This window comes from Coregonus lavaretus (assembly GCF_964263955.1).
Source record: "Coregonus lavaretus genome assembly, chromosome: 7".
Taxonomy (NCBI): domain Eukaryota; kingdom Metazoa; phylum Chordata; class Actinopteri; order Salmoniformes; family Salmonidae; genus Coregonus; species Coregonus lavaretus.
Genome location: NC_139994.1, coordinates 35,509,579 through 35,521,695, shown reverse-complemented (window position 1 = coordinate 35,521,695; position 12,117 = coordinate 35,509,579). Strand labels below are relative to the sequence as shown.

At 44.0% G+C, this 12,117-nt stretch overlaps 1 pseudogene across 1 annotated transcript; it reads left to right on the top strand.

Annotated features, from left to right (window-relative positions):
• The first annotated feature begins 732 nt into the window (after positions 1-732).
• LOC311132511 (acyl-coenzyme A thioesterase 1-like) lies at positions 733-2,415 on the top strand (annotated as a pseudogene). The gene is made up of 5 exons: positions 733-773; positions 1,022-1,371; positions 1,487-1,612; positions 1,767-1,840; positions 2,084-2,415. The product of its transcript is annotated as an acyl-coenzyme A thioesterase 1-like (transcript).
• Positions 2,416-12,117: the final 9,702 nt, after the last annotated feature.

The following is a 12,117-nucleotide window of genomic DNA, read 5'->3' as shown; positions in this document are numbered from 1 at the left end:
TTTCTATCCAGTCAATGACGCAGCAGCTCGCATCACTACCATGGCAATTTTATTGACAACGCCCAGTCAAATATTCAAAATCATTCAAAGCAATTTCTGTATGAAAAACACCCAGAACATGTATTTAGGGTTTGTTTAGATTGGTTTATATGACGTAGCTTGTAAAATGCTTCCATTCCCCTTTAAGCCACACTCCTCGCTTGCTGCTGCTAATTGCTTGTTTCTCAGCTTCACTTGTGCTACTTTTCAATGTAGGCAGCTTTAACTTGCATTCCTATTGCCATATTATTATTGATTTCGTTATTAATATTGATCATTCACGTCTATGGCATTTGCATATTGCAATTTATTAATATTGCTGTTTAACATTTGCATATTATATTGCTATTGCTTATCATTATAGCACAGCGTTTCTAAACCCAGAGGCGCAATATCGCTAGATTTCCTGGAACGTTTGCGACGCAGACCAGGCTGGGGATTGCGGTTTGAGAAGTCCAAAAATCTTTCTTAGTTGTTAATTTTCTCTAAATCTAAAGGCACAACCCAGATTTGAGCCAGTGTCTTAAGAAGTTGAACATGTTATTACTCCAACCTTGTGAAAGTGACAAACTGACAAGTTTTCCATTTTCGTCAAAAACAACCTTATATCGAAGAAGTGCCCTTGATTTGACGGCCTGCACATGCACAGTTAAGCGCGAGATCACCATTACACCCGATTAGGTGTTTCTGCGCATGAGTTTATCTAGCCAACGTTGCCATGACATCGCCTACAAGTATGATCGGGGATTTCTATTGGAGAAGTAGTGTCTGGCCATCTTCATACTGTACTGTATTTTGATTATACATTTAATTAACTATGCACTTCATGCATTGATGAACAATCAAATATATTATTGTCTCTCCATGTTTCTTTCTAGGTACCATATTCAACGCCATCCTCATATCATGTAATCTAACTGACCAGTTTAAGTCATCTTTGAACTGCTGGTCACTCAATTGTGCAATTGTCCACAACCGCAAGTCAGCAGGTGGATCTGAGGGCTAAAGTAACAGATGACAAAGGCATTGTATTCAGGTCCCCAGCTACCTATGAGGGTGACTGCAGTGGACAGATTTATATAACAAGAGCTTCATCTCTAGGTGGCAGCTACACTGGAGTAGAACCTATGGGGCTTTTGTGATCTCCAAAACCAAACACCTTACACACTAAGTTTGTTAAGATGGCTGTATGGCCTTGCCTTGTCAACTTCAGTGTACCTTCCAAGGATAGCCCAGGGATACTGGCTGAAGTAATCAATGAAAGACCGGGGGGAGGGAGAAGAAATACTGTCAAAGAGAGGAAGATCCTTGGAGTTCTATTTGTACCTCATGGTTGGTGTTACTGTATACCCTTTGGTCTACTATGTATTTCAAGTTGGTCTTTACCATCAACATGTGATATGTGCTGATTTTCAATGTTTTAGAGAGTATATTTCCTTCTTTACAGGAATAGGTCCACACCCAGCTGTTTTAGACCTATACACATACGGAAGAGGGCTATCTGAAACTAAAGCTTCTCTTCTTGCCAACAGTTTGTGGTCTTTACAGTGTCATTATATGGCTATAATGCCCCGTGTAGCTCAGTTGGTAGAGCATGGCGCTTGCAACGCCAGGGTTGTGGGTTCGATTCCCACGGGGGGCCAGTATGAAAAAATGTGTGCACTCACTATAAGTCGCTCTGGATAAGAGCGTCTGCTAAATTACTAAAATGTAAAATGTAATGATCTTCCTAAAAACGTGACTGCGATCCATCTGGAGTATTCTGAGGAGGTGATTCAAGTTCTTGAAAAAGCAGCTGCAGGTAAGCATTAAATAATCTGATTTTATTTCCATATTAACTTTTTTGTATTACTTTACGTTACAGAAAAAAGTGGTAACAACATGGTAATAAGGTGGAAACTAGTTGTAATTGCTTAGTTTCTCATAGTCATATAATTACCCTATTAATTGATGTGTAATTACTTAAATATTACTTCAAATCACTGTACTACCAGAATGTCTTAAAGTTGATGCTTTATTTGTTGTTGTTTTTTTTTCTTTTAAGATTTGCAGCTCTGGATTAGGTTTGTTATCACTGTCCAAAAGTGGGGATCTTGCACTTTCCATTGCTACTACGGTATGCTGCAATGGGATGGGTCGGTGAATGGTTGCAATGCCAATGCCGTGATTCTTCTTCAATATAAAGGCACAGTCATCCGACTCATACCTCCCCTTATGTTTGTTACCAAAAGAGTCTTTGCTAGCAAGTCAGGGGCCTTAAATGTGAAATATGATATGAATGACCCCATGGCAGAGGAGAATCACGCAACACTCATCCCAATTGAGAGAGCCAATGGAAGGTTTCTCTTTGTTGCTGCAGAGGATGACCAAAACTGATATATTTGGCCAGAACTGTATTTGAGAAATAGTTGTTCAAAGTTGGGACATTGTTTTACATATTAGCCTTATCCATCCTTTGTCATATTCCAAAGCATACTATGTTTGGTTTTGATCACTTATGTTTTTTTCCTTAATGTGAAACAAATGTCTAAATGTCTGCATGGGCTGGCTCTGAATACACTGCAATTTGGTAATATATTTTCAATATAAAGGTAGATGTTAATGAGGGTTAACGAATGGTAACTGTTGAGTCCATCTATGGAACTCACTTCCTGATCATTTCAAAAGTCTGCAAGGTCGTAATGAATTTAACAGTGCTGCTAAGACCGATGTTTGATGGACAGGTTGGTGAATAGTGCATGCCCAAAGGGCATGGTTGATCTGGTCGTCAGGCTGTATTAAAAAACATTTGGTCGCACTTTACATAACACAGAATGAAGTGGTAATAGTATGGGAACAAGTTCTAGTTATCAAACATGATTTGCTCGGATACCCCTTCATTTCAGTGTAATTATATTGTTGCAGGGCAGTACACCACATACTTTGTGCCTTTTAATATAGACAAGAACTTATTTGATCCATTAATCCAATATCTCCTCTTTAGGAAGTTTGATCATATGCATGTTCTTACACAGCTAACCTCTAGAGGGTAGCATTGGACAGTTTAATGTACAGTAAGCAGGCTTTAAATGAGAGGATGAACATGCTGTATTTGATGTCTCTAATCTTTTAAATGGCAAGTGGCAACAATGGGTAAATCTCATCCAATAGATGTACAAGGAATGTGTGATCCTACATTCAACAGTAAATAAATTAGTCACTGAACATTTGTGATTCTCTGTCATGTTTCTGTCTTTCTTCAACTGTACCATTCTCTGAATACTAAATAAATACTAAATAACCATATGCACCAATAGGGTTCAACCTGCACTGACAGTGAGCGCCATATAGTAACAGTAACACAATGTTTGATCTTCATGATTGAAAAAGCAGGATATCTCCAAGCTAGAACAAAGATGGGGTTAATTCCGGGCACAGTGCTTTATTGAGCACTGCAGTTCACTGGTCATTTCTCAATACACCTGCCACAATGTGGCCGGAAGGCATGCGTTGTTATGATTCTGAACGGTCAGATAGCTAGCAACAAGACAAGAAGCTGCCATGTGGGGAATTGTAGGTGGCTCGTTGTAGCTTGTTATTGATACCATGTCTTGTTTTGAGGTGTTTTGACTGATGTCATGTATATGCTAATTGCTAATATGGACAACATTTGCTAGCTAGCTAACCAACAACTGTAATTATGTATTTGAGAGACAAGTGCTCATTGTGCAAATATATTAATGTTTTCAATAAACATTTGGAGACTAAATATAGTTGTCAATACTCTAAGCCAACCCCGTCTGTTTTGCCCTGTAGATGTGTATGTTTTGTTGCACATTAAGCACAAACTAAGTATTAAGGATAGCATCTGTTAAAATACCTAAGTCACAACATCTGGAGCTCTTCGGCACTGACATAGTTAACAGTTTACTGTGGACAGGACAGCAGTTACACCATAGGTTAAGATACACCACTTTTGGAAAATATGGATAATGGGAAAATAAAACATTTTAGATATCCCATTGAGGGAGATTTCTATAAATGGAGGATTTGGATTTTGGAAGGCTGCAACCTCCTGGGTGGTGATGGTGATGGTCAGCTATTTTGAGCCCCTGCTGAGATGCTGAGTGTGGGCTGTCGTAAGGACAGACAGTTTTAATCCCAGTGTAGAAAAAGCATCTGTAGCCACACAGGGATACTGTATCTGTGAATTGTACTGATCTAGGCTTCTGTGTTATAATTACAAATCTGTATCTCTAGGCTGCATTTACACAGACAGCCCGATTCTGATCTTTTGCCACTAATTGGTCTTTTGACCAATCAGATTAGATCTTTTGCCAATAACTGGGCAAAAGATTAGAATTGGGCTGCCTGTGTAAACGCAGCCTAACAGGTGCAGTAAAATAAGATTATTACTAATATCCAAATCTGTAACTCTAACAGGTGCAGTAAAATAATGTTGTTATCACTAATATCCAAATATGTAACTCTACAGGTACAGTAAAATAACATTATCACAATTTTCATTTCACGTTGGGTTAGATGTAGGTTATGCATGAAACAGTCTTTGTTTTCCCTGATACTGTTTCAACATTGGGGCTTTCAATATATCGAGCCATACATCCAGCTGCCTATGATCAGAGGTATTAACAGATTCCACAGAGTAAATGTAAATTAACATCTGTCACATAACATGGAGCAAAAATACATATAAAATGTGGAGGTGTAAGGAAGAGTATACCAATATAAATTGTAGAGATACTGTGTGTTCCATCTAAGACTAAGAGGAGGAATACTGGAAAGATTTACAGAAACAACACAAAGAGACAAAACCAACTAGGCAGTGGAAGAAAATGGAAGTCGAAGTGAGGATTGGGGTGGTGTATGTATAAATGGAGGAAAATGCAAAAAGGCAGAGTAAGAGAGAGAGCGAGAGCGAGAGAAAGAAGGTCAGACAGAAAGATGGGGAGTGCTGTAGAGGTGTGGATGTTTGTGTCTGGGTTTCGCTCACACAGCGGGGTGTAGTCTAAAATGGGGTGTTGTCTTAAAAACTCATTTTGGAGATGGAGAGAGAGGAGGGGGGAGACAGGGGGAGAGGTACGGTGTAGAGAAAGAAGGCTGATGTTGCAAAGAGGCTGAAGATTACCAAGCAAATGGGTTGCCTCAATTAGAATGTCAAGGGACATTCATTTATATTTCTTTTTCTCCCAAAGATGTAGTCAACATTACTTAATCATTAATGACATTAATCTATTTGAATACAAATTTCATTCCAGGGCTCGATATTCAGAAGAACAACAAACTCCCCTCGATAAATGATCAAATTAATAATGAATAAATATTCATAATTTAGTTAATGTCATTATTAATTCCTGTCAGCATTTACTTGGAGCCCAATATCTATATATTGGAAACAGAAGAAAAAAAATTACTGTATGCAAGCAAGTCAGTATATTATAAATTAATATAGCAGAAATGAAACCTGTTTATTTCATCCTCCTTAGCAAATGAACAGTGACATATTACTTTTAGAACTCCCTGCCCTCCCTGACCACATAATGTTTATTCTCCATTTATATTCATACTGGTCTATTTCAGCTAATGACATATTCCAGTAGAGCTCGCCAACTTGTAGTCCTAAAAACTGGAAATGAGTTACCTCAGATTCGTTCAGCCATTCCTATGGGAAAAATGAATGGAGAAATAATAGAGTTTTGGGATAAACGCCCAAAATAAGGTCTGAGGTTAACAAGCTTGGGAGATCTTATACGTTTTGTTCTATGAGATAATATAAGATCTCCTAAGCCTAAAACCTTATTTTCTGTGATTATCGAAAAACCCTACAAAAACTCCATTAATTTTCCAATAGGCTTTGCCCAACGAACCATTGCGGAGTTAGTGCCTACAAAAAGATGCCATTACTATTGCTCTCTATACCAAGGCTAACAGCTAAAAAATTTATCAAGGGAGTCAACATGCTCTGTAGACCTCCACCACAAGGCAGTGTTGTAGTATGTTTAGAGTCTGGTCTCGAGACCACACATTGAGTGTCTCGGTCTTGGATCCATTTTTACTCGGTCTTGACTCGGTCTCGGAAAATGAGGACTAGTAATTTCTTCATGAGACCAGGGGCCTCATAACCGTTGTGTACATTTTACACTAAATATCTGCGTGCCCCATTTCTGAAAAGACTGTGTATGCACAAAAATATTGAGATGTATTAAACTTGGCACAAGCCATACATAAACGTTTCCCGTTATAAATCAGACCTGTTGTAAAACTGCCCGCGTGTGAGCGAGCATTATAACTCCACCTGAAAAATGCCCATCATTCACCTTTTATGGGGACAATAATGCCCTTTGCTGTATACTTTGAAAGTATTGGAATTAGGCCAAGACAGTATTTAAAGGAAATAGCAATGGCGAACTTGATCAAAGGTCTTTGGAGGTGGCAGAATGTTTTCTTTTGCAGTGATATTTGCTGTATCTGACCGTTTCTGAAACACAAAAACAATTGCAAATTGTTTTGGACCTGTAAACAGATCGTTTACATTCAATGATGTTTTGGATTTACTTTTTCCCAAATCTAAATTCTGAAACACTGTCTACTGTGAAAAAAATGTAAACTACAGCAGACCTACTTCCAGTGGTAGCCTACACACTTCAATGCAAAATATTAACAATACAAAATTGTCAAAGACCCCAGCCACCCAAGTCCTTAACAGCTTCTACCCCCAAGCCATAAGACTGCTGAACAGTTAATCAAATGGCTAGCAGGACTATTTCAATTAATTAAAGCCTGCTATTCAGTGGAGTGGCTGTGTGGTCCCAAATCTGGGTTTAATGTTCTCTTTTCCAATTATTGTTTTTTTTATCTTTATTTTTTGCACTGACTCTTGCACTGGCTCTATGCACCCTCACTAGACTCTACCCACACACTCACACATACTACATTGCAGTGGCGACCCCACATTTGTAGCAAAAAATAAATAATACACGTTATTTGGTTTTTTTTGGGGGGGGGGGGTCATTTGCATGTTATTTTGGCATTAATACATGTCAAATATCAGTTTGCAAACAATGTAAAAAAACAAAACAACATCATTGAGTTAATAAAGCCGCATACAAATATGTTCTCTTTTTTGCTTTCTTGAGTAAGGCAGCTCCAAAATGAAGGTGTTTCAGCCTGGCTCAGTGCTTCCAACTGAAAATATGGAGCATAGGGGTTGGTAATGTTCTCTAGTTGCGCCGTAATTGGCTCAGTGTTCTGTCACTCATGGGAACGCTAGTCACCGCCAAATCTAAGGATAGAGCTAGAAAATTCAAGCCCCTTGGGTGCTGCCATAGAGTTACATTAGAAGTGCCCATCCAAGAAGGCTCAAGGTCATTGGCCACAGATAAAATGACGTCAAATCACATTATATCTACAGTAGCTTTGATTGGACTGATCATTAGCAAGCAGTCATCATCATGAATGAAGTCGACAATCTACTGGCAAATCCTTTTTAATACTTGTCATATGAAGAGAAATTATGAAGAGAAATTATAGATAAAACGTATCGGTGCTCATCGGCCATTGGACATAAACATTACACAACAAGTTGGAAATCGCAAATTCAACAATGAGTGGTTTGGAAGGAATCAGTGGCTAACTGCAAGAATTGCAAAGCAATCACTAGCCTGCTATTCAGTGGAGTGGCTGGGTGGTCCCAAATCTGGGTTTAAGGTTCTCTTTTCCAAGCTTAAAATTATAAACATTCAACATTGGCCATACTGTCAATCCAGCATTATTTCTGCCATACTCAAAACAACTGTTAACTCAGAACTGGGAAATCTGACTTCAGTGAGTTCAAGACAACTGGGAACTCCGACTGGGAAAATACGTTTTGAACGGTCATCCAACTCGGAATTGTAAGTCGGGAACTTGGGCCTCTTTCTAGAGCTACAACCTGAAGATTACTGACGTCATCATGATTCGACCTTGTTTTTTTCAGAGTTCCCAGTTGTCTTGAAATCCATAGAATGCCAGACTTTGATGACAAAGTTTGATGACAAAATTTGCCCACGAAGGATCACCGCGCTACCTTCCTGTTCAAGTGAGCACAGCACAACATGGTGAGTCCAAAAATGTATTCTATGCTGCTGCATAAATTATGTAATATGCAAGGGAGATATGTATACTGTAGCTAAGAAAGTAATACTAAGTGTATGTTGTGTAGTAAGCTGTTAGTAGCCCATGTGCCTCACCCTAATATTTTGGTCTATTTTCCCCTCTTAACTTCACCTACTGTTCTGACTTGGTGGTGCACATGTAGCCTATAACCTGTTTTAGAGAAATGTAATCATCGAGTATTGTAAGAGCTTTCATTGTCTGTGTCACAACTTCCTCCGAAGCTGCCTCCTCTCCTGGTTCGGGCAGGCTTCGGCGTTCATCGTCACCGGCCTTCTAGCCACTGCCGCTCCTCATCTCATCATTCCATTTGTTTTGTCTATTACACACACCTGGTTCATATCCCCTCATTAGTACATGTATAAGTGTTCCCTCTGCCCCCTTGTCCTTGTGGGTGATTGTTAAGTGTGAGGAGAGCGTAGCTCGGTTGAGCTCTGTGTATTTTGTATTGATGGGGGATAATTTCCCTGTGTGCCTGTTTGGTTCCAGTGCTCCTGTTTTGCGCACTGGACTGTTTGACGCATTTCTGCGTAACACTGTATTCCGGAATAAACTCTGTATTCTGTGATTTACCCTCCTGCGCCTGGAGGAGAGGACCCAATCTGTCGGGACCAGCTGGGCGACCGGATCCAGCCACCCACACCCCAGCACCCAGAGGGATCCATATATCCTGACCACAGGATTTCAACAGGACAGCTGCTCTCTGCCAGGGATTCCTCCTCCAACTGGAGCTCTACTATATCAGCCCGGCCCCATCGGAGCGGGAGAAGGTATCCGCCCGGCCTGCCCATTCCAACCCCGCACGACTCGGATCATGAGCTGATGGAGCGGCGATCCGGGAGAGCGGAGGACGACAGCACCCGTGTCACTCTGGTGGCACGAGAGGACATTTCACTACACGATGTCGTCAGCGTCCTTTTGGGTCTGGAGGCGGCAGGCAGGGCACTCTCGCGTCACCCCAGGTATCGAACACCCACACTCGCTCTGAGCCCTCTGCTGCGCACTGTACCCTACCCATCCACTTTCCTGATTACATTGTAGTTCCCCAGTGTAAGGCGCTGGTCGATTCAGGCGCAGCTGGGACCTTTATGGACTGGTCATTTTCACACAGTCTAGGCATTCCATTGGTTCCCCTAACCATTCCACTCCCCATCAGAGCACTTGACAGTCGACCATTAGGGTCCGGGTTCGTTAGGGAGGTTACAGCACCAGTCACTATGGTTACCCACGAGACTCATCGCGAGCAAGTCACTTTTTTTATTATTGAGTCTCCTGCTTTCCCTGTTGTGTTAGGTATCGCCTGGTTAGCACTCCACAACCCCACCTTTTCATGGCCGCAGAGGGTTCTCACGGGGTGGTAGCGAGAGTGTCAGGGTAGGTGTCTCTGTGTGTCCGTTGGTGCAACCACGGTGGAAAGTCCAGACATTACCTCCACCGTGCGTATTCCCCCCGAATACCTCGATTTGGCGTATGCGTTTTCCAAAACACAGGCACCAAATGACCACCTCATCAGGCGGGGGATTGCGCGATAAACCTCTGGATAGACGCTGTGCCTCCCAGGAGTCATGTGTATCCCCTGTCACAGGCTAAAACGGAGGCTATGGAGACATACGTCACCGAGTCCCTGCGCCAGGGGTTTATACGCCCCTCCACTTCGCCCGCCTCCTCAAGTTAATTTTTTGTGAAGAAGAAAGACGGCGGTCTGCGCCATCTTGCATTGACTACCGATCACTGAACACGGGGACGATACGATTTAGTTATCCTCGCCCCCTCATTCCATCGAGTCAATGCATGGGGTGCGCTTCTTCACAAAATTAGATCTCCGGAGTGCGTACAACCTGGTGCGTGTCTGAGATGGAGGGGGACGAGTGGAAGACAGCATTCAGCACAACCACGGAGCATTATGAATACCTGGTGATGCCTTACGGTTTGATGAATGTTCCATCCGTCTTCCAGTCCTTTGTGAACGAGGTGTTTCGGGACATGCTTGGTCGCGGTGTAGTGGTCTACATCGATGACATTCCGGTGTATTCCGCTACGTGCGCCGAGCATGTGTCCCTGGTTCGGAAAGTGCTGGCCCGACTGGTGGAACATGACCTTTATGCCAAGGCAGAAAAGTGTCTGTTTTTCCAACAGTCCGTCTCCTTCCTCGGATACTGCATTACCACCTCAGGTGTGGAGATGGAGGGAGATCGCATTTCAGCCGTGCGTAATTGGCCTACTCCAACCACGGTAAAGGAGGTGCCGCGCTTTATTGGCTTTGTCAACTACTATCGGAGGTTTATCCGGGGCTTTGGCAAGGTTGCAGCTCCCATCACATCTCTGTTGAAGGGTGGGCCATCCCGGCTCCGATGTTCTGCTGAGGCTGACAGGGCCTTCAGTAACCTGAGGGGTCTGTTCACCTCAGCTCCGGTACTGGCCCACCTCGATCCATCACTACTGTTCGTAGTGGAGGTGGAAAAGTCCGAGGTACGGATAGGCGCGGTCCTATCTCAACGCTCGGGCACGCCACCCAAGCTCCGCGCCTGTGCCTTCTTCTCCAAGAAGCTCAGCCCGGCGGAGCAGAACTACGACGATCGTGATCAGGAGCTGTTGGCAGTTGTCCGAGCCCTGACCGTGTGGAGGGCACTGGCCCTGACCGTGTGGAGGGCACTGGCTCGAAGGGGTAAAACACCCTTTCCTCGTCTGGACAGACCACCGTAACCTGGAGTACATCCGGGCAGCAAGGAGGCTGAACCCTCGCCAGGCCAGGTGGGCCCTATTCTTCACCCGGTTTGATTTTACACTATCATACATCCCGGGTATGACGAACGTGAAGGCAGACACACTGTCACGGCTGTACGACACAGAGGAGAGGCCCAGAGACAGTGTTACGCACACAGCCATCTCCACCTCAGTGTCCAGCTGGGCTGCAGTACGTGCCTGCTCTTGTCCGTGACCGTCTGATCTACTGGGTACACACGTCACCCTCCTCTGGTCACCCAGGTATCGGTCGTACAGTGCGCTGCCTGACCGGAAAGCACTGGTGGCCTACCTTGACTAAGGACATGAGGGTGTATGTCTCCTCCTGCTCAGTGTGCGCCCAGAGTAAGGCACCTAGGCACCTCCCAGAGGGTAAGTTACAGCCTTTACCAGTTCCACAATGCCATGGTCTCACCTGAGTATTGATTTCCTTACTGATCGTCCCCTCTCTCAAGGTAACACCACCATCCTGGTCGTTGTGGACCGCTTTTCCAAAGCCTGCCGCCTCCTTCCTCGGCCCTGCAGACTGCGGAGGCCCTGTTTACACGCGTCTTCCGGCACTACGGGGTACCAGAGGACATAGTGTCTGACCGGGGTCCCCAGTTCACATCCAAGGTCTGGAAGGCGTTCATGGACCGTCTGGGGGTCTCAGTCAGCCTGACCTCTGGTTTTCACCCCGAGTCTAATGGGCAGGTGGAACGGGTGAATCAGGATGTGGGTAGGTTCCTGCGATCCTACTGCCAGGACCGGCCGTGGGAGTGGTCGGTGTTCTTGCCATGGGCCGAATATGCCCAGAACTCTCTCCGTCACTCCTCCACTAAACTAACGCCATTCCAATGTGTTTTACGTTACCAAACGGTTCTGGCACCGTGGCACCAGAGCCAGACCGAGGCTCCTGTGGTGGTTTCGGCGCGCGGAGTAGACGTGGAACGCTGCTCACGTCCACCTCCAACGCGCCGTGCGTCGTCAGAAAGCCAACGCTGACCGCCACCGCAGTGAGGCCCCAGTCTTCGTACCGGGTGATCGGGTCTGGCTCTCGACCCGGAATCTGCCCCTCCACCTGCCCTGCCGGTAGCTGAGCCTGCGGTTTGTGGGGCCGTTCAAAGTCCTGCGGAGGATAAACGAGGTTACCTATAGGTTATTACTCCCATATGGTTATCGTATTAACCCCTTGTTCCATGTGTCTCT